The sequence below is a fragment of the Arachis ipaensis genome, chromosome B3 (genome assembly GCF_059453495.1).
Source record: "Arachis ipaensis isolate K30076 ecotype BB chromosome B3, ASM5945349v1, whole genome shotgun sequence".
NCBI lineage: Eukaryota > Viridiplantae > Streptophyta > Magnoliopsida > Fabales > Fabaceae > Arachis > Arachis ipaensis.
This window is the reverse complement of record NC_142438.1, coordinates 93,194,533-93,218,303: the sequence shown is the minus strand read 5'-3', so window position 1 is coordinate 93,218,303 and position 23,771 is coordinate 93,194,533. Positions and strand designations below refer to the sequence as shown.

The 23,771-nt window shown below is 38.6% G+C and overlaps 2 non-coding genes across 2 annotated transcripts; both read left to right on the top strand.

Moving 5' to 3' along the window:
• The first annotated feature begins 9,647 nt into the window (after positions 1–9,647).
• LOC148571598 (small nucleolar RNA R71) lies at positions 9,648–9,754 on the top strand. The gene has a single exon (XR_015908281.1). It is a non-coding gene; the product is annotated as a small nucleolar RNA R71 (small nucleolar RNA).
• Positions 9,755–15,208: 5,454 nt separating this feature from the next.
• LOC148571597 (small nucleolar RNA R71) lies at positions 15,209–15,316 on the top strand. Its single transcript, XR_015908247.1, has one exon. It is a non-coding gene; the product is annotated as a small nucleolar RNA R71 (small nucleolar RNA).
• Positions 15,317–23,771: the final 8,455 nt, after the last annotated feature.

The window sequence follows — 23,771 nt, the reverse complement described above, 5'->3', positions numbered from 1 at the left end:
AAAACTGATTTTTCCAAAACACCCAAATCTAACCGGCAAGTGCACCGGGTCGCATCAAGTAGTAAAACTCACGTGAGTGAGGTCGATCCCACAGGGATTGATGGATCAAGCAACTTTAGTGGGTGATTAGTTTAGTCAAGCTAACATTGATGTGAATTGTGTGAAACTTAAAGCAACAAAACGTAAATGACAAGGAATTTAAAGTTGCAGAAAGTAAATTGGACAGAAACTTAAAGAGCAAGAAATGTAAATTGGCAAAATCTTAAATGACAAGAAATGTAAATTGCATGAAATTAAAGGGGAGTGGGTGCTGGAAATTAAAGAAAGCAATAGATCAAGCAACTGGAAATGTAAATTGCAGGAAGAATAAATCGAACTGGGTGCTGGGAGCAATATAAACAGAGAAGTAAATTGGAAGCAATGCAACAGAAAGTAAAATTTCTTAAAGACTTTAAAGACAGAAAGACTATGCTTAATTTGTAGCAATTTAAAAGAAGATTGAAGATCTCAGGAGTGGAAGAGACTAGAAAACAAGTCTAGATCTCAAATCCTTCCTTGATCCAACAAGAACAATTGCAAGAGAAATTAAAGAAAATTAAATTGCAGAAGCCAAGAGAAGGTGAAGCAGTAAACAGGAATAGAAATTCAATTGTGCAGAGAAAGTAAACAAGAAAATTCTCAAGGTGAGATTGAAACAGAATTTCTTCAATTCTCAACTCAAGATTCAAGACAAGAATGAAAACTAAGAGAGAGCTCTCTAATGGAGCTCCCCTGTACTCTCTGATGGGACTCCCCTCTCTAAAATGAAAATGATGCCTTTTTATAGGCTTTTACAAACATGACAAATGAAAATGAAAATTGAAAAGCAAATTATAAAGAAATTGAAATTCCTAATCAAATTGTTTCTTGTGCCTTTGAGTGATGATAATGGGCTTTGCGTGCTTTGGATTTGGGTTGAAGATGTCCTTTGTTGATTGCTCTTGGAGTTGGAGAGAAACCCATTGTGAACCGGGCCAAGAAGGCAAACTTTTACTCAAACTTTTTATACCAGCTGCCCTCATTTTGCTGCTATCAACGTTTGGGCTAAAGTTTGAGGTCAAACTTTTAGCCAAACGTTGAGTCTCCTTGCATGCCTTGTGGTGCTACTTTGTCCTCTTGTCAACATTGTCAATTTTATGCCCACTATAGACTATTATATATGGTTGGAAAGCTCTGAATGTCAGCTTTCTAACCCAATTGGAATCACCTCAATTGAACATATACAACTCAAGTTATGTTCCTTTGAAGAGGACAGGGTCGCTGGCTTTGGTGCCCAACGTTTGAGGTAAAGTTTGCCTCAAACGTGGTCGAAAACGCCAGTTTTGGAGGCTCAAACGTATTGTCCACCCCATACTATTATATATTGTTGGAAAGCCCTGGATGTCTACTTTCCAATGCCGTTGGAAGCACATCATTTGGAGCTCTACAGCTCGAGTTATACTTTGTCGAAGGTGCAGAGGTCAGTTGGCCTCACTGCAGGTTGCCACCATGTTCGTTTATGCACATTGCGGGGCAGTTTTCTCCCTCAATTCTAGTGTCCACCATGTAGTGCCATATATCCTTGGAAATCTCTCGATTCCTACTTTCCATTGCTTTTTGAATCACCTCATTTGGAGCTCTGTAGCTCAAGTTATTCTTGTTGGAAGTATACCCCTTTAGGCTGTTGTGGTGTGTGGCGCCAACGTTTGCCAAAAAGCTTGAGGCAAACGTTGGCGCAAGCTTTTCTCCTCCAGGGTGTTGTTTTTGTGATGCCAACGTTTGCCAAAAAGTTTGAGGCAAACGTTGGCTCAAGCTTTTCTCCCAAAAGTTTGAGCTAAAGTTTGAGGCAAACTTTGGCTCAAGCTTTTTGTTCTCTCTTGCTCCTAGCCATTCCTTCTTTCTTCAACCTTCTTCAAAACTCTTTTCACCTATCATCAATCGACCAAACACATCAAAGCTTTGCTCAAAATCATGAGTTTGTTATTCTTTCATAATATATGACAATTATAGCATAAAATCTCATGAAATTGCATTAATTCATCCATGGTTGATTGAATCAAAGGAAACATGAAAATCTACCCAATTGGCTTGCTTATGGCTCAAGAAAGTGCATAAAACCTATTGAAAACAAATGAAAAAGCATAGAAAAATATGACATGTTGGCATGTCATCACAACACCAAACTTAAACCTTGCTTGTCCCCAAGCAAGAAAAGAATCATGCAATAGAGATTGACAATCCAAGGTAAGAAGAATAGCAACTCAATGTTCATGGTAAGCTAGTTTTCTAAGCATGCTACAATCACAAAAGAAATGTAAATGATTGATGCTTCTATCTAGCTCATTTTATGAAATCTTTTCCTTATATTTCTTCCTTGAAACAAGCTTTTTTCTTTTCTTATTAGCTTCTCCTTTTGGGTGCTTTGCCCCATGAGTTAATAACAAAGCTACGACTTCTAAATGCTTTGTTTTCAAGTATTACCACTTGATACATAAGCACCACAAGCATTTGATTAGAGGACTTCATTAAACTCATTTTTCTTTTCTTTTCTTGACTCTCTAATCATTGATGCTCAGAGCCTTGAGCTTTGAGGGAGTGCTTTTGCACTTTGAGCCTAACCTTGACTTCTAAGTGTTTTGTTTTCAAGCATTTTGCTTGATACATAAACACCACAAGTACTTAACAAATAAATTGCCATTGGTACTCAGAGCCTTCAGCTTTCTCATTCTTTCCCTTTTTCTTTTCTTGCTTTAATTTTATTTGCCTCTTCAAGGTTTTCATGATTTTCAAAAGATTTCACAAAATGTCCTAGATGAAAACTTCAATTAAATAAAATCTAATGCAATTAAGCAACAATCAATCATACTAGCTTTCCAATACTTGTATGCACATGCTAAACTCTTCTTTAATTCCTTGTTTGTTTATGATCATGATACTTTACTGCTTTAAGCTTTACAAAACTCAAGTTGGTAGTCATAATGGCATGGCAACATGTTATAAATCAATATTCAAGCTATGCTTTATTCATACACACATGTAAACAGAAAAGATGAAGACAATCATGCATTTTAAGCGCTGGAAACAAATGAGGAGAAAAGGAACTCTACAACCTTGTAGTTCATCTTCATTATTGTTGTCCTTTTTCCTCTATTCTTCCTCCTTCCCTTGCCAAACTCAGAATGCTTGCTCATCCTCAAGCAACAATTAGAACAATGGCTAGGGGCTAAGATGGATCATGAATGTCTTACACAATGAAAAGTTAGTAGTACATGTGTTCTAAGCAAGCAAAATTAAAGATAATAATCAAGGCACAAGAGACAGAGACATTGTGATTGCAAACTTAAGAAGGTGAGCATAATACTTTGCATAAAGAATAAGTGGCACACCAAACTTAGTGTGACACTTTCACTTGGAATTGATGCAAGTATCTTGTAAGGATTGGAAGCAAATTTTGTTGCATAGCAACACCAAACTTAGAATGCAATCTTATGTCAATTTATTTGAATTAATACTAAATGAAAAAAAAGAAAGACTGTTATATGTTAAATACAATCACCAAGTGAAGAATCTGTCATGAATAAGGATGTCTTGGTAAAGTATTAACAAGAACAGTTAAACAGCAAATTAAATGAAAGTAAGTAAAGATAGAAAAATGACTAAAGCAAGTAGAATGAAAAAGTGTGAAGTCAAAAGAGAAAATAAAACTGCAGAGGCATTATGATTATGCAGACAAGTAGTGTTGCTTGAATAAATTGCATAGGAAAATAAGTGGCACACCAAACTTAAAATCTTGGTGTGTCACTTTCATTTTTGATTTGATGCAATCATCCAAAAAGATTGAAAACAATTTGTTGCTAGGCAACACCAAACTTAGAATGTAACCATATGCCAATTTATTGAATTTAAACAAAACAAAGAACAAAAACAAAGCAGATAAGAAATGTTACCTACGGTTGGGTTACCTCCCAACAAGTGCTCTTTTAGTGTCATTAGCTTGACATGTTGTTCTTCACTTTCTTCCTCTTATTCCAGTTTGTCAAGAGGAATGACCTCAAAGGAGGGAAGGATTCAGCTAGTGTCCCTTGTCTTGGCCTTTCCTCAGCAAGCTTCCTTTTGCAAATGGCTTGATTGATCTTGCTTGCTGGATTAGGGACAGAATTGGTGTTCTTGCTAGTTGCCTTCACTTCTTTGGATTCAAGACTTGGTTGCTGTGTGATTATTGGAGTTTTGTATTCATCCAGAGCCTTTTGAACTGGTGGTTCCATGAACTCCTCCTTCATGTACTTCTCTGCCTCACTTGAGTTTGGAATGCCTTCCTCACTTTCTTTCTCCTCCACTTCCTCTTTTACACTCAACATTTGTTTTAATAGCTCTTTCATGGAGGAGGTTTGTTGATCTTCCCAACATTTCTTCATCTCCTCTTCATATCTTTTAATCTCAGATTCAATTATTGAGACTTTTTGGTCCAGGGGGGTTTGAGGAGGTTGTGAGTGTTCAGGTTCTTTTGTCACCTCAAGTGCAGTTTCATTTTCAACTATTTCCACCACCTCTTTCTTTTTCACTAAAAATTTACTTGACTCAGTAGCATCTTCCTCTTGTTTTTCCTTCTTCTTCATTGCACTCACCAGTTGGCCTAATTGTGCTTCCATGTTTTTGAGGGAGTTCTCTCGTTCTTTCCAGACTTTCATTGTCTTTTCCTCATATCTTTTGAACATGGTCTCAAGCTTTGAGAGGCTTTGGTTCATGGAAGTTTGTGTGGGTGGTGAGTTTTGAAAGGGGCTTTCTATTGAATCATGGTCAAGTGATGATAACTTTGGATGAATATCATATGGAGCATTAGAATTCCCTTCCCAGCCACCATTAGAATCATGACTTGCATCATTTTGTGGTGGAAGGAAATATTCCACATGGTTTTCTTGCTCATCTTGTGTCTCTGAAGCAAATCTCCATGGATTGGAGTGCTTAGAATTTGTATTTTCTTGGTGATATTCCCAGCCACCATTAGAGGTTGGTGATGGTGGGTGATATCCTGAAAAATTTTGTTTGACTGCAAGATGAGTTGAACTCCATTTGTATTTTGCAAAACACAACACCATTGAAAATAGAAATTCATGTCACAGAGACAGAATTTCTTAGTGAGGCAAAAACACAAACACCTTGGTTTCAGTTTAAAACAGAGAACAAAAACAAAAAAAATGCTTGATCTAGACTTCTCACCCACTTAATCATTGTTGATCTAAATCAATCCCCGGCAACGGCGCCAAAAACTTGATGTGTATTTTCGAAAAACGAAAAACGAATCCCAAACACATAAAACTAACCGGCAAGTGCACCGGGTCGCATCAAGTAGTAAAACTCACGTGAGTGAGGTCGATCCCACAGGGATTGATGGATCAAGCAACTTTAGTGGGTGATTAGTTTAGTCAAGCTAACATTGATGTGAATTGTGTGAAACTTAAAGCAACAAAATGTAAATGACAAGGAATTTAAAGTTGCAGAAAGTAAATTGGACAGAAACTTAAAGAGCAAGAAATGTAAATTGGCAAAATCTTAAATGACAAGAAATGTAAATTGCATGAAATTAAAGGGGAGTGGGTGCTGGAAATTAAAGAAAGCAATAGATCAAGCAACTGAAAATGTAAATTGCAGGAAGAATAAATCGAACTGGGTGCTGGGAGCAATATAAACAGAGAAGCAAATTGGAAGCAATGCAACAGAAAGTAAAATTTCTTAAAGACTTTAAAGACAGAAAGACTATGCTTAATTTGTAGCAATTTAAAAGAAGATTGAAGATCTCAGGAGTGGAAGAGACTAGAAAACAAGTCTAGATCTCAAATCCTTCCTTGATCCAACAAGAACAATTGCAAGAGAAATTAAAGAAAAGTAAATTGCAGAAGCCAAGAGAAGGTGAAGCAGTAAACAGGAATGGAAATTCAATTGTGCAGAGAAAGTAAACAAGAAAATTCTCAAGATGAGATTGAAACAGAATTTCTTCAATTCTCAACTCAAGATTCAAGACAAGAATGAAAACTAAGAGAGAGCTCTCTAATGGAGCTCCCCTGTACTCTCTGATGGGACTCCCCTCTCTAAAATGAAAATGATGCCTTTTTATAGGCTTTTACAAACATGACAAATGAAAATAAAAATTGAAAAGCAAATTATAAAGAAATTGAAATTCCTAATCAAATTGTTTCTTGTGCCTTTGAGTGATGATAATGGGCTTTGCGTGCTTTGGATTTGGGTTGAAGATGGCCTTTGTTGATTGCTCTTGGAGTTGGAGAGAAACCCATTGTGAACCGGGCCAAGAATCATAAAAGCTTGAGTAAAAGTTTGAGGCATGCTTTTACTCAAACTTTTTATACCAGCTGCCCTCATTTTGCTGCTATCAACGTTTGGGCTAAATTTTGAGGTCAAACTTTTAGCCAAACGTTGAGTCTCCTTGCATGCCTTGTGGTGCTACTTTGTCCTCTTGTCAACGTTGCCAATTTTATGCCCACTATAGACTATTATATATGGTTGGAAAGCTCTGAATGTCATCTTTCTAACCCAATTGGAATCACCTCAATTGGACATCTACAACTCAAGTTATGCTCCTTTGAAGAGGACAGGGTCGCTGGCTTTGGTGCCCAACGTTTGAGGTAAAGTTTGCCTCAAACGTGGTCGAAAACGCCAGTTTTGGAGGCTCAAACGTATTGTCCATCCCATACTATTATATATTATTGGAAAGCTCTGTATGTCTACTTTCCAATGCCGTTGGAAGCACATCATTTGGAGCTCTACAGCTCGAGTTATACGCCGTCGAAGGTGCAGAGGTCAGTTGGCCTCATTGCAGGTTGCCACCATGTTCGTTTATGTACATTGCGGGGCAATTTTCTCCCTCAATTCTAGTGTCCACCATGCAGTGCCATATATGCTTGGAAAGCTCTCGATTCCTACTTTCCATTGCTTTTTGAATCACCTCATTTGGAGCTCTGTAGCTCAAGTTATTCCTGTTGGAAGTATACCCCTTTAGGCTGTTGTGGTGTGTGGCGCCAATGTTTGCCAAAAAGCTTGAGGCAAACATTGGCGCAAGCTTTTCTCCTCCAAGGTGTTGTTTTTGTGATGCCAACGTTTGCCAAAATGTTTGAGGCAAACGTTGGCTCAAGCTTTTCTCCCAAAAGTTGAGCTAAAGTTTGAGGCAAACTTTGGCTCAAGCTTTTTGTTCTCTCTTGCTCCTAGCCATTTCTTCTTTCTTCAACCTTCTTCAAAACTCTTTTCACCTATCATCATTCAACCAAACACATCAAAGCTTTGCTCAAAATCATGAGTTTGTTATTCTTTCATAATATATGACAATTATAGCATAAAATCTCATGAAATTGCATTAATTCATCCATGGTTGATTGAATCAAAGGAAACATGAAAATCTACCCAATTGGCTTGCTTATGGCTCAAGAAAGTGCATAAAACCTATTGAAAACAAATGAAAAATCATAGAAAAACATGACATGTTGGCATGTCATCACTCCTCCCTGCCATAGCTTCATAACCTCTTTCTGTACCACTTCCTTCATGATTGGGTTCAGCCTTCTTTGATATTGAATGGATGGTTTGGCATCATCTTCCAACAGTATCTTATGCATGCATATGGCTTAACTGATTCCCTTCAAGTCAGCAAGGGTCCATCCAATGGCATCCTTATGCTTCCGCAATACTTGCAGTAGTTTATCCTCTTGATCTTGACTGAGGGATGAGTTTATGATGACCGGGTAGCTTTCATTCTTTCCTAGGTATGCATATTTGAGAGTGGGTGGCAGTGCTTTGAGCTCAAGTTTGGGTGCCTTTATCTTTTCATTCTCTTCCTCTAGTGCACCTTGTATGCGAATCTCTGTTGTTGCAACCTCTTCACTCGATGTAGACTCCTCCTCTATTAACCTTTCAGGCTCTTCTTCTTCAAAACTCTCCTGCACTTTCTCTTCAAGTGAGTCCAACCTCATACATTCTCCCAATTGTTCTGGTGGGTAACTCATGGCCTTGAACACATTGAATGTCATCTTTTCATTGTGCACTCTCAGGGTGAGATCACCTTTTTGGACATCAATGACAGCTCCAGCAGTGGCCAAGAACGGCCTTCTCAGGATGATGGAGGTCTTGGTTTCCTTCTGCATGTCCAGCACTACAAAATCTACCGGGAATATGAAGTCTCCCACTTTCACCAGCAAATTCTCAACTACGCCATGAGGGAATTTGAATGATCGGTCTGCCAGTTGTAAGGCCATTTTTGTTGGTTTAGCCTCCTCGATCTTCATCTTCCTCATCATAGCTACTGATATTAAATTGATGCTGGCTCCTAAGTCACAAAGAGCCTTCTCCACCGTGATTTCCCCTATAATACAAGGGATCTGCCGGGATCCTTAAATTTCTGGGGCAGTTTGTGCTGAATGATAGCACTACATTCTTCGGTTAGTATCACAGTCTCGTTGTTCTTCCAGCTTCTCTTCTTAGTCATTAGCTCCTTTAAAAACTTGGCGTAGAGTGGCATTTGTTTTATTGCTTCAGAAAATGGTATGTTGATTTGTAGTTTCTTGAAGATTTCCAAAAATCTCAAAAACTGGTTGTCATCCCCCTTTTTCTTCAATTTCTGAGGGTATGAAACTCTTGGGACGTCCAGCTTTGGCATCCCTTCTTCTTTTTGCAAACTCAAAGTGGAAGCTTGAGCTCCATCTTGCTTTTCTCCCTTTTCATTTGAGCCCTCTTCTTGTGGTTTCTGGGAGAATTCCTTCAGTTCCTTCCCACTCCTAAGGGTGATAGCTTGACACTCCTCCCTTTTGTGTGAGTCAGTATCACTACGAAGGTTGTGGCTAGAAATCTGCTTGAATAGGTAGCCAATTTGTGTCTCAAGTTTCTTGATGGCAGCATCTTGATTCTGCATATTGGACTGCACTTCCTCTCAGAATGCTTTACTGTCTTGGATCTCTTGGCATATGCCTTCAAGTAAGTTTTCAATCCTTGAGAGTCTGTCATTAGATGATGGTGGATTGGGATTAGAGGTAGAAGGATGAGGAGTGTTATTTTGGTTTTGATATGGATGTGGAGAGGTGTTGTTATGGTGGTGTTGATATGTTCTCTGTGTGAATTGTTGGTGAGTTGCATTGTTGTTGGGGTTGTGACGTTTCTAATCTTGGCTTTGATCTTGTTGATTTCCCCATCCAAAGTTTGGGTGATTCCTCCAACCAGGGTTGTAGGTCTTGGATTATGGGTCATGATTTTGTCTAGGTGAATTCCCAATGTAGTTGGCTTGCTCCTGCTCACTCTCTGCCTCTGCATTCACTCCCTCTTGGGTGGTTGATGAGGTGGTGATTGCTGCTACTTGGTTCCTCTCCATCTTCTTGGTGAGGTCAGCTAATTGCTTAGTAATGAGCTTGTTTTGGGCCAGCAGAGCATCTACATTGTTTAGCTCCATCACTCCTCTAGTGTTCCCTCTTTCGGAGGCATAGAAGTAGTCATTCTCTGCTACAGTTTCAATGACATCTATGGCCTCCTCAATGGTCTTCTTCTTGTTCAGAGATCCCCCGGATGAGTGGTCTACTGCTTTCTTTGATTCATAAGAAAGGCCTTCATAGAAAATGTGTAGCTGCACCCATTCATTGAACATATCTGGTGGACACCTCCTTGTTAGGTCCTTAAACCTCTCCCATGCTTCATATAGAGTCTCACCATCCTGCTGCCTGAAAGTTTGAACCTCAGGTCTCAGCCTGTTGATTATTTGAGGAGGATAGAATCTGGCTAAAAATTTGTTCACCACATCTTCACAGGTTGTCAAACTCTCCTTAGGAAAGGATTCCAGCCATTTAGATGCCTTATCCTTGAGTGAGAAAGGGAACAAAAGTAGTCTATAGGTGTCAGGATGAACACCATTAGACTTCACAGTATCCCATATCCTCAGGAAGGTGGTTAGATGTTGATCGGGGTCTTATTGGACGCCTCCTCCGAATGAACAGTTGTTCTAAATAAGGGTGATGAGCTGTGGTTTTAGTTCAAAGTTGTTGGCATGTATGGTTGGCTTTTGAATGCTACTCCCACAGTTTCCTGGGTTTGGGTTGATGTAGGAGCCTAGAACTCTTCTCTCTTGCCTAGCATGATTTGCTAGACCTTCTCTGCCATGGTTGTGAGCCTCTTCTTCATGAATATTCTCCATATTCTTCTCCATGTCTAGTTCAAAGTACTCTTCCTCTTCCTCAGCACCCACTACTCTTTTTCCTCTTACTTCCCTCCTTAATCTAAGGAAGATCCTCTCAGGTTCAGAATCAAAGGAAGTTAAAGCCCTGCTTCTCCTCCCTGTCATACAACCAACAAGGTACAAGCAAGGAAACAGATCCAGAAAGTATTATCTTAGAATTACTGTTAGTGTGAGTGATGCAATATATCAAACAGTTAGTGGGTTAGTGAACTGAATTGTAAATAAAAAAAAAAAATAAATGAAAAAGTAGGGGGAAGGGAAGAAATTAACTAAAACTGAAAGTGAATTAACTCAACAGAAATTTAAATCAAACAAAAGAAAAATGCTCAATCTAGTTATCCTCCAATTTAATCATTGTTGATTCAAAATCAATCCCCGGCAACAGCGCCATAAACTTGATACGCACAAAACTTGTCTCTCAACAAATTTTCTTCGGCAAGTGTACCGAATTTGTCGTCAAGTAAAAACTCACAATAGAGTGAGGTCGAATCCCACAGAGATTGATTGATCAAGCAACTTTAATTAGAGGAATGTTCTAGTTGAGCGAACCAGAATTTGATTTGAGATTTGCAGAAAATTAAATGGCGGGAGAGTAAATAGCAGTAACAGTAAATGCTAGAAATAAAGAGCTGAATGTAAATGGCGGAAAGTAAATTGCAGAATCTTAAACGGGAATGGGGTAATTGCTCATAAAAGTAAATGGCAGAAATTAAAGAGAATGGGTAAGATCAGAAACGGGGAGTTCATTGGGCTCAGGAGATGTTGCATTCTCTAGATCAAGTTCAGTTTCATCTCTTCCTCAATCAATGCATTCATTGATCTCCTTGGCAATCTTAAGTGATCGAATTCCAATTTCTTGGTAATTCAATCTCTCATATCTTGATCAATAGCCAATTCCTTGGTCAATTGCTCATGAGAAGAGATGAAGTATGGTCACTGATTATACCACATGCATTTCCCAAATCAAGTGTTGGTAGGATTATAGTCACATATCCATCCAAACCCAATTTGGTCCAGCTTGAGAAAGCATTTCTAGCATGATCTCTTCATTCCTCTTTCAAGGTTCAGAAGAGATCCAAGTATGAATAGCTTCTTTTCCAAGATAACTACCCAATTGGATGAAGATCAAAAGGTTTCTAGTAAAATCAAGAGAAAAGATAGAAGAAGGAGAATGAAAACTAATATTGATCCATCAAATTACAACAGAGCTCCCTAACCTAATGAAAGGGGTTTAGTTGTTCATAGCTCTGGAAAATGAAAACCAAGATGGAGAATACATGATGAAAGTAAAACTAGAAGTGCAGAGAAAGTAAAATACAGAGAGTAGTTCTATGCCAAAGGCTCCCTAAAGTTTCCAACTCTCTAACTAATTCAAAGCTACTCCTATATATACTACTCTTCTCATCTTCTAGTGGGCTCTTCAAGTCTTAGGTATGGGCCTCTGAATCTTGAGTTTGAAGCAGTTATCCTTTTTATTGGGCTTAGCTTTGCTTGCAGAGAGAAAAGGTGAAGTAGGAAGGGACTTTGACTTAGGACGTTAGTGGTGTCAACGTTAAGTGAAAGTGTGGGTTCGAGAACGTTAGTGACAATCACCTTTTTCACTAACGTTCCTAACCCAAATATGATTACGTTGACTTCAACGTTAGTGGCACTAACGTGACCACTAACGTTGCCTCTTGGTCCTTCGCACACGTTATTGGGACTTACCTTTCCCAATAATGTGGAGAGTCCTTCCTTGTCCTTACGTTAGAGTCCACGTTAACTAGGTTAACGTGGCTTCTAACGTAGTAGTGCCAATTCTTCGAGAACGTTAATGACACTTACCTTTGTCACTAACGTTCCAATGTGCCCCTTTCCCACGTTAACTAGGTTAACATGGCTTCTAACGTAGTAATGCTAGCCATCCCCAACGTTAGTGACAAAGGTGAGTGTCACTAACGTTGGCTCATCATCTCTTTATCCACATTAGCTTCCACGTTAACTAAGTTAACGTGGGAGTTAACGTTGCTCATGGTGGCTCTTGGTGGTTCACCCCAACGTTAGTGACAAAGGTAAGTGTCACTAACGTTGGCTATCAATTGCTCTCTCCACGTTAGCTTCCATGTTAACTAAGTTAACGTGGGAGTTAACGTGGCTTATGGAGGCTTGGCCAACGTTAGTGACAAAGGTGAATGTCACTAACGTTGGCTTCTCTTTTGCTTCTTAACATTAGAGTCCACGTTAACTAAGTTAACGTGGCAACTAACGTGCCCAATTATGAGCTTGGTCCAACATTAGTGACAAAGGAGAGTGTCACTAACGTTGGCCTTGTTGTCTTCTTCCATGTTAGAGTTCACGTTTAACTTAGTTAACGTGACTCTTAACGTGGGCTTATGATGGCTTCGAGGGCGTTATTGGCGATTACCTTTCTCATTAACTTTGCAAGTTAGCACCCATTCCACGTTAGAGGTCACGTTAGTGGGACTAACATGACTGCTAACGTGGTTCTTCTTTGCTTCCTTTATCCTGAAATCAAGCAACAAAGTGCATCAAAGTTCTAGTCCAAGTCATGAGTCATGCATCATCCAATTTGTCATATAATTCATGCAAAATTCTCATGAAATCATGTAAAGTGCATAATGTATGCTTGAATCAAGATGTAAGTGAATATCTACCCAAAACTAGCTTATTTTCTAAGAAAATGCATGAAACTACCTTAAAAATAGTAAAGAAAAGGTCAGTAAAACTGGCCAAAATGCCCTGGCATCATGAGGTAGGTGGGGTTTTATGAAGGATGGATGTGAGTGGTGAAGAAAATGGTAGGATTTGATAGGTGAGGGGTTTTTTTTTTGGGGAAGAGGTATTGAGGTGATTGGTGAATGGGTGAAGAGGAGAGAGAGAGGTGGGGTAGGTGGGGATCCTGTGGGGTCTACAGATCCTGAGGTGTCAAGGATTTCTCATCCCTGCACTATGTGGCGTGTAAAACGCCCCTTGCTGCCAATCCTGCCATTTAACGCCAGCTTCTTGCCCATTCTTGGTATTAAACGCCAGTCTGGTGCCCATTTCTGGCGTTAAACGCCCATAATGGTGCCAGACTGGGTGTTTAACGCCCATTCTGCTACCCTTACTGGCGTTTAAACGCCAGTAAGTTTCTCTTCCAGGGTGTTCTGTTTTTCATTCTGTTTTTCCTTCTGTTTTTGCTTTTTCAATTGTTTTTGTGACTTCTCATGATCATCAACCTACAGAAAACATAAAATAACAAAAGAAAATAGAAATCTAACATAGATAAGTAAAGATTTGGTTGCCTCCCAACAAGCACTTCTTTAATGTCAATAGCTTGACAATAGGCTCTCATGGAGCCTTACAGATGTTTAGAGAAATGTTGGAACCTCCCAACACCAAACTTAGAGTTTGACTGTGGGGGCTCTGTTTGACTCTGTATTGAGAGAAGTTCTTCATGCTTCCTCTCCATGGTGACAGAGGGATATCTTTGAGCTTTAAACACAAGGGAGTTTTCATTCACTTGAATGATCAATTCTCCTCTGTCAACATCAATCACAGCTTTTGCTATGGCTAGGAAGGGTCTGCCAAGGATGATGGATTCATCCATACACTTCCCAGTCTCTAGGATTATGAAATTAGCAGGGATGTAATGGCCTTCAACTTTTACCAAGACATCCTCTACAAGTCCATAAGCCTGTTTCTTTGAATTGTCTGCCATCTCCAGTGAGATTCTTGCAGCTTGTACCGTAATGATCCCTAGCTTCTCTATTACAGAGAGAGGCATGAGGTTTATACTTGACCCTAGGTCACATAGAGCTTTCTCAAAGGTCATGGTGCTATAGTACAAGGTATTAAGAATTTTCCAGGGTCTTGTCTCTTCAGAGGTAATTTCTGCCTAGTCAAGTCATCCAGTTCTTTGATGAGCAATGGAGGTTCATCCTCCCAAGTCTCATTACCAAACAACTTGGCATTTAGCTTCATGATTGCTCCAAGGTACTTAGCAACTTGCTCTTCAGTAACATCTTCATCCTCTTCAGAGGAGGAATACTCATCAGAGCTCATGAATGGCAGAAGTAAATTCAATAGAATCTCTATGGTCTCAGTCTGAGCCTCAGATTCTCATGGTTCCTCATTAGGGAACTCCATGGAGGTCAGTGGACGTCCATTGAGGTCTTCCTTAGTGGAGATCACTGCCTCTTCCTCCTCTCCAGGTTCGGCCATGTGAGACGTGTTTATGGCCTTGCACTCTCTCTTTGGATTCTCTTCTGTATTGCTTGGGAGAGTACTAGGAGGGAGTTCAGTAATTTTCTTACTCAGTTGACCCACTTGTGCCTCCAAATTTCTAATGGAGGACATTGTTTCAGTCATGAAACTTTGAGTGGTTTTGATTAGATCAGAGACAATGGTTGCTAAGTCAGAGTGGCTCTACTTAGAATTCTCTGTCTGTTGCTGAGAAGATGATGGAAAAGGCTTGCTATTGCTAAACCTGTTTCTTCCACCATTACTGTTGTTGAAACCTTGTTGAGGTCTCTGTTGATCCTTCCATGAGAGATTTGGATGATTTCTCCATGAAGGATCATAGGTGTTTCCATAGGGTTCTCCCATGTAATTCACCTCTTCCATTGTTGGGTTCTCAGGATCATAAACTTCTTCTTCAGAGGAAGCTTCCTTAGTACTGTCAGTTGCTGGTTGCATTCTAGACAGACTCTGAGAAATCATATTGACTTGTTGGGTCAATATTTTATTCTGAGCCAATATGGCATTCAGAGTATCAATCTCAAGAACTTCTTTCTTCTGAGTTGTCCCATTATTCACAGGATTTCTTTCAGAAGTGTACATGAATTGGTTATTTGCAACCATTTCAATGAGTTCCTGAGCTTCTGCAGGCATCTTCTTCAGATGAAGAGATCCTTTAGTAGAGCTATCCAATGACATCTTGGATAGTTCAGACAGACCATCGTAGAAAATACCTATGATGCTCCATTCAGAAAGCATGTCAGAAGGGCATCTTCTGATCAATTGCTTGTATCTTTCCCAAGCTTCATAGAGGGACTCACCTTCCTTCTGTCTGAAGGTTTGGACTTCCACTCTAAGCTTGCTCAATTTTTGAGGTGGAAAGAACTTTGCCAAGAAGGCATTGACTAGCTTTTTCCTAGAGTTCAGGCTTTCTTTAGGTTGTGAATCCAACCATGTCCTAGCTCTGTCTCTTACAGCAAAAGGAAAAAGTATAAGTCTGTAGACTTCAGGGTCAACCCCATTGGTCTTGACAGTGTCACAGATTTGCAAGAATTCAGCTAAGAACTGATGAGGATCATCCAATGGAAGTCCATGAAACTTGCAATTCTGTTGCATTAGAGAAACTAATTGAGGCTTAAGCTCTAAGTTGTTTGCTCCAATGGCAGGGATTGAGATGCTTCTCCCATAGAAGTCGGGAGTAGGTGCAGTAAAGTCACCAAGCACCTTCCTTGCATTATTGGCATTGTTGTTTTCGGCTGCCATGGCTTCTTCTTCTTTGAAAAGCTCTGTTAGGCCTTCTAAAGAGAATTGTGCTTTAGCTTCTCTTAGCTTTCTCTTTAAGGTCCTTTCAGGTTCAGGATCAGCTTGAACAAGTATGCCTTTATCTTTGCTCCTGCTCATATGAAAGAGAAGAGAACAAGAAAGTAGAGAATCCTCTATGTCACAGTATAGAGATTTCTTGAGGTGTCAGAGGAAAAGAAGAATAGAAGGAGGAGGTAGAGAGAGGAGAATTCGAACTTATTAAGAGGAATAGAGTTTGAATTGTACCTTGAGGAGGAGTGTTAGTCCCTTAAATAGAAAGATGTGAGAAGAGGGGAAGAATTTTCGAAAATTAAAGTAAAAGATTTTGAAATAATTAAAAGAAAATTTTGAAAATTTGATTGATGATTTTCAAAAATTAAGATTGGGAAAGAAATTAAGTGATTTTTGAAAAAGATTTTGAAATTGGAAATAAAAAAGATATGATTGAGAGTTAATTTTGAAAAAGATGTGATTGAGAAGATATGATTGAGAAGATATGATTGAAGATCAAATTAAAAAGAGAAAGTTTTAAAATTAAAGTTTGATTACTTGACTAACAAGAAATTAAAAGATATGATTCTTAAAATTTTAAAATTTGATCCTTTCTTAATAGGCAAGTAACAACTTGAAAATTTTTGAAATAAATCATTAATTTTCGAAAATAGTAATAAATAAAAAAATAGAAAGAAATTAATTTTGAAGAGATATGATTGAAAAAATATGATTTGAAAAATATTTGATTTTGAAAAATTATGAAGATTTGAAAAAAATTTGAATTAAAAACAAAATCTTCCCTCTAGTGTCATCCTGGCGTTAAACGCCCAGAATGGCATCCATTCTGGCATTTAACGCCCAAAATCCTACCTTTTTGGGCGTTAAATGCCCAGCCAGGTACCCTGGCTGGCGTTTAAACGCCAATTTTCCTTCTTCACTGGGTGTTTTGAACGCCCAGCTTTTTCCGTTTGATTCCTCTGCTGAATGTTCTGAATCTTCAATTCTCTGTATTATTGACTTGAAAAGACACAATTTTGAAAATATTTTTGGATTTTTAATGATGAGAAACAATAAAAATTTTAACTAAGATCAAATAAACAATGCATGCAAGACATCAAACTTAAATATTTTCATATAAGAGACACTAACAAATTGAGAATGCATATGAGAAACAACAAAACACACAAAACAAGAGAATTTAAAGATCAGAGCAATGAAATCATCAAGAACATCTTGAAGATCAATGAAGAACATAATGCATATATTCAAAAAATGCAAGAAGAATGCAATTGACACCAAACTTAAAAATTGATACTAGACTCAAACAAGAAACATAAAATATTTTTGATTTTTATGATTTTATAAATTTTTTTGTTATTTTCGAAACTTATATGGAAAAGAAAATAAAGGGAATCAAAACTTTTAATAAGAATTCCAGGAATCATGCAATGTTAGTCTAAAGCTTCAGTCTACAAAGATTAGACATGTTTGGCCAAGCTTCAGCAGGACATTACATTCAGCAGCTAAATTGATGAGAATCAATCAGCTTTTGTGATGATAAGAACATCACCTTGAAACTCTAGAATCCATTCTTAAAAATTCTGAAAAGTACCTAATCTAAGCAACAAGATGAACCGTCAGTTGTCCAAACTCGAACAATCCCCGGCAACGACGCCAAAAACTTGGTGCACGAAATTGTGATCATCAACAATGGCGCCAAAGGACTTGGAGCTCTTAAACATGAATCACACTTTGTCACAATTCTGCACAACTAACCAGCAAGTGCACTGGGTCGTCCAAGTAATACCTTACGTGAGTAAGGGTCGATCCCACGGAGACTGTTGGCTTGAAGCAAGCTATGGTCACCTTGTAGATCTCAGTCAGGCAAATTCAGATGGTGATGGAGAATTGATAATTAAAATACAAATAAAACATAAAATAAAGATAGAGATACTTATGTAATTCTTTGGTTGGAATTTCAGATAAGCGTATGAAGATGCTTTGTTCCTCCTGAACCTCTGCTTTCCTATTGCCTTCTTCCAATCATTCATACTCCTTTCCATGGCAAGCTTTATGTTGGGCATCACCGTTGTCAATGGCTACTTCCCATCCTCTCAGTGAAAACGTTCCAAATGCGCTGTCACCGCACGGCTAATCATCTGTCGGTTCTCGATCATGTCGGAATAGGATCCATTGATCCTTTTGCGTCTGTCACACGCCCCACAATCGCGAGTTTGAAGCTTGTCACAGTCATCCCTTCCCAGATCCTACTCAGAATACCACAGACAAGGTTTAGACGTTCCGGATCTCAGGAATGACCGCCAATAATTCTAGCCTATACCACGAAGGTTCCAATCTTAGATTAGAAACCCAAGAGATACACATTCAAGCTTGTTTGCATATAGAACGGAAGTGGTTGTCAGTCACGCGTTCATAGGTGAGAATGGTGATGAGTGTCATATAATCATCACATTCATCATGTTCTTGGGTGCGAATGAATATCTTGGAGAAGAAATAGACTTGAGTTGAATAGAAAAACAATAGTAATTGTATTAATTCATGAAGAACAACAGAGCTCCACACCTTAATCTATGGTGTGTAGAAACTCCACCGTTGAAAATACATAAGCACAAGAAATCTAGGCATGGCCATGAGGCCAGCCCCCAAACATGAAAAGGTCTATCCAAGTATGAGTAAAAGATGAAAATACAATAGCAAAGGGTCCTATTTATAGAAAACTAGTAGCCTAGGGTTTACAGAAATCAGTAATTAATGCAGAAATCTTCTTCCGGGCCCACTTGGTGTGTGCTTGGGCTGAGCATTGAAGCTTCCATATGTAGAGACTTTTCTTGGAGTTAAACGCCAGCTTTTGTGCCAGTTTGGGCGTTTAACTCCAGCTTTTGTGCCAGTTTTGGAGTTAAACGCCAGAATTCTTGAGCTGACTTGGAATGCCTGTATGGGCCATCAAATCTCAGACAAGGTATGGACTACTATATATTGCTAGAAAGCCCAGGATGTCTACTTTCCAACGAAATTGAGAGCGCGCCAATTGGGCTTCTGTAGCTCCAGAAAATCCACTTTGAGTGCAGGGAGGTCAGAATCCAATAGCATCTGCAGTCCTTTTTCAGCCTCTGAATCAGATTTTTGCTCAGGTCCCTCAATTTCAGCCAGAAAATACCTGAAATCACAGAAAAATACACAAACTCATAGTAAAGTCCAGAAGAGTGATTTTTATTTAAAAACTAATAAAAATATAATAAAAACTAATTAAAATATACTAAAAACATACTAAAAACAATGCCAATAAGCGTATAAATTATCCGCTCATCAAGAGAAGTGAGAGCTTCTCTCTTTAAAACTAACCAAATGCCTTAACTAAACTAAAACTATGCGTAAAATGATGGAATCGCCCCCCCTTTTCGCTATTCAATCCTTGGTCCTTTTTAGTGTTTTGGCGCCAAAGTTAGTTTAGATTGGGTCCCACATCTTCTCAGAATTTGCTGGGCATGTTTTCACTTAAAAATCACGTGCCAACACCGACGCGTACGCGTACAGCACGTGTGCGTGTCCCTGAAGTTTTCGCGATCCACGCGTGCACGTACACTGCGCGTGCGCGTACACTGGTGCATCTCAAATCTTTGGCTTTTTCCATGTGTTCTCCACCATGCTTTCCTCTTCACTCCTTTGATCCATTCCTAGCCTTTTCAACCTAAAATCACTTAACAAACAAATCAAAGCATCTAGTGGAATCAAAGGTGAATTAAAATCATCAAATTGAAGGCATAAAATCATGTTTTCACACTTAAGCACAAATTAAGGGAGAATCACAAAACTATGCTATTTCATTGAATAAATGTGAGAAAAGGTTGATAAAATACTCTAAATTCACACATGATAAACCCTAACAACGGGGTTTATCAACCTCCCCACACTTAAACCATAGCATGTCCTCATGCTATACCAAGAATGAAGTAAGGGGTATGGCATTTATTTAATGGAACAAAACTATATGCAAACTATCTAAATGCAACTACCTATGATGAATGTAAATGCTTGGTTAAAACAAATCAACTTCCAAGAAATATATGCAAGCACAAAGGCTAAAGAAGTAGGAGCCAATGTCCAACCCACAATCGTATTGAATCATGAAAAAGATTTACAAACTTGCATGAATAAGAATGATTATGGTGAATACTTGTAATTGAGCAATCGAACCCTCACCAGATGTGTATCTGCTCTAGTCACTCAAGTGTTTAGGGGTTGATTCACTCAATTCTCCTCTATTTCATGCTTTCCAAGATTTGTTCTTCATCTAACAATCAACAATTATTCAATGCATGCATACAATTATCTTGAGGGCTTTCTCAAAGGTTGTAATGGGGTTAGGGTCAAGGTAAGGTAATATATGGTTAAGTGGACTAGCATTTGAATCTTTGATTAGCCTAGACTTTCCTACCTAACCTATGTAATAACCTATACAATTAAGTTCTAACCTAACTACCCATTCTTCACTTTTTCACATACTCATGCATTTTCTTTTCATTTCACAACACTTATGCATTGATTCTTATTGAACTTCACTTTGGGGCATTTTGTCCCTTTTTTATTTCTTTCTTTTCTTCTTTTCTTTCTTTCTTTTTGCATATATTTTTTTCTTTTCTTTTCTTATTTTTTCTGTTTCTTTCCAAGAGCACCAATGCATAAGGTCTAACATTTGATTAATACATGAGCATGTACCCAATTCCTAAATATAAAAATACAAAGCACTCTTTCATCCCCACCAATGTTCCCAAATCTCCCCAACTTGAATAATGAACACTCTCACTAGCCTAAACCAATCAAAAATCCAAACAATAGACTTTTATTGCTTTTCACTTTAGGCTTGTAATGTGCTAAAATAAAGAACAATTGGATTAAGCATAGGCTCAAAATTGGCTAACAATGAAAGGTAAAAAGTAGGATATTTGGGTAAGTGAGCTAATGAAATAATGGCCTCAATCATATAAGTGCATGAATAGAAGGAATAATGGACATATAGAATTAAGCAAATCAAGGATCACAATTATAGAAAGAGAATAATTGTACACAAAAAAGAAAGTAAGTGGTTATAAGATGTAACCACACCATTAGGCTCAAATCTCAGAAGCTTATGTTCTTAGCTCAAAACATGCTTCACAAAATATGTATGATTCAAGCAAGTTCCACAAAAATTTTCTCAATCAATTGGGGTGGTGCCCTATAGATAAATTCTTTAGAAAATTTATTGGACTAAGCTTACCCTAAATGCAATGTTGAGATTTAGAAATTTTAAAATTTCCTTAGTTTATCCCTACTTTTTTCTAAATCAAACCAAATTTCTTATGTAAAAAGGGTAAACCAAGCTCTAATAATCCACAATTTTCAAATCACAACCAAAAACTAAAATAACTACATAAAGCAAATCTAACTAAAAGTATGAAATATCTACCAACTATGGTGCAAAATGCAACAATTGAAATAAAACTATCAAAATAACAAAGATGTACAATAATCCTAAAAGTGCAGTAAAAATAAAGTGCAAAGTACTAAAAATAACGTAAAACAAGTGATAAATGTCCGAACTCATCACCCAGATTAGCAACTCCACCGACGAGGACGACGGTGACCTCCTCACACTTAGAATGGAGCATCGTCCTCAATGCTACTGCTCGGGCTCGGGGTGAGGGTCAACTGTCGTATTTGGCTGCTGGGGCTGAGGCTGTGGCTCCTCTGGGGGCTACTCTGCCTCCGGGGTGGCCTGTGTGTGTGTTGGTGCCTCCTACTGAGCCTACTCCACCTCGTGCTCCTCCTCATCTGAAGAAGAAGGATTGGCAATAGGGGACAACTCAACGCCCAATGCGACAAACATCTGATCCACTCTGTCGAGACGTCGCATGATGCGGCGCTCACTACGCTCCATGAAGCGGAACAGACGTTGTACTAACAGATAGGTCGGCTGGGGTGCTGGTGGTGGTATCGGTGCTGCTGGTGCTGATGGACCTGCTGCGGCTGTGGAAGAAGAAGGGCCAGGTGTCACTGCTGCCTGGCTCTGGCTCTAGAGTGGCACCGGGATGGGGGTTTCTCATGCACCCATGTCCCCCACAGAATCACTTCCTCCTTTCCGTGGTCGGGGGTAGTGTCTCATCATCTGCTTCCCATGGGGCGCTGGCCAGCTGAATCATCTCGGTGACTAAAGTGGGAAATGGAAGTATGCCACGAACATGTGCTCGCCACATGTATCTCTTGATCAACCGGGGAAAGTATACCTCCTTCCCCTCCATAACACATCCGATCAGGACGAGCATGTTGATGATTGGACTTTTGTGTGGTTTAGAATTCACAATAAATTCTCATTTCAAGTATAGTTTCTAAACCAACAATAGTCCTTTCATACAAAAATTTGTTTTTCACAAGTAACAAACCCCTAAATTTATAAACCGAAGTATTGAACCTCGGGTCGTTCTTCCTAGGAATTGTAATAAAGTGTCTTGTTTTTGGTTATGAAGTATGGAGGTTTTAGACGAGAAACATAAATGGCAAAGAAAATAAACTAACAACTAACAAAGCTCTTGGAAAGGTATGAGAACTAGAAGTCCTATCCTAGTTATCCTCCTCAATTGTGACCACAAATTGTCCATTGCTACCACTTAGTTAACCTCTAACCATGGAGGAAAGTCAAGTGGATGAATCAACTTGATTCCATAAGTCCTAGCCAACTCCCAAGGGAAAGACTAGCTTTAGTGGTATCCAAATCAATTAGCAACTTCTAATTATCAATCAACAAAGGAATTAGATAACTCAAGCGTCACTAATTACTCTACCTAGGCCAAGAGGAACAAAATCTATACTAAAATCCAACCAAGCATTTTATCAAACACTTGGAAGGCATAACAAGGAAAGCATGGTAAAATTGCAAGGAAAGTAAATCTACACTACTCAATTGCAAGGGATTAAACAACAACAAATCAAATGAACAATAAAGGAACATGAATCATAACTTGCATTAAAGGAAAATGGAAGAACAAAAATGCATCAACATAAAAGTAAGGGATTACAAGAATTAAAAGCAAAACTAGAGAGAGGAAAGGTAGAAGGAGAAGAATTACAAAGATAAAAGTAAATCAAAGCATGAATTAAACCTAGATCTAAGAAATTCTAAGCAAGATCTAACCTAATCCTAATCCTAGAGAGAAGTAAGAGATTCTCTCTCTAAAAACTAACTTTCCCTCCAAAAATTAAACTAAACTAAACTAATGTGTGAAAGTATCTAAAGTATGTTGATTCCCCTTCAATCATTGGCTTAAATAGCATCAGAAATGAGTTGGATTGGGCCCACAAGGCTTTAGAATTTGCTTGCCACGTATTGCTTTAAGTGGATCATATGGCAGCAACAATGTGTGCGCGTACAGTGCGCGTACGCATCACCATACGTGTAGCAAATATAGCAAATCTTATATCGTTTCGAAGCTCCGGATGTTAGCTTTTCAACGCCACTAGAACCGCATCATTTGGACCTTTGTAGCTCAGGTTATGGCCGATTAAGTGCGAAGAGGTCGGCTTGACAGCTTTTGCAATTCCTTCATTTCTTCATGAGTTCTCCATTTTTACATGCCTTTCCTTCATTCCCTTGATCCAATCTTTGCCTCCTAAATCTGAAATCACTTAACAAACATATCAAGGCATCTAATGAAATCAAAGTGAATTGAATTTAGCTATTTTAAGACCTAAAAGCATGTTTTCACACTTAAGCACAATTAAAGGAGAAGTTATAAAACCATGCTATTTCATTGGATAAATGTGGGTAAAAAGGTTATAAAATCCTCCAAATTCAACACAAGATAAACCCTCTAAATGGGGTTTATCAACCTCCCCACACTTAAACCAAGCATGTCCTCATGCTTAAACCAAGAGAAAGCAAAGGGTATCAACTTTTATTCAATGTAAATTAATCTAAATGCAACCTAAACTATATGCATCTATCTATATGAATGCAACTAAATGC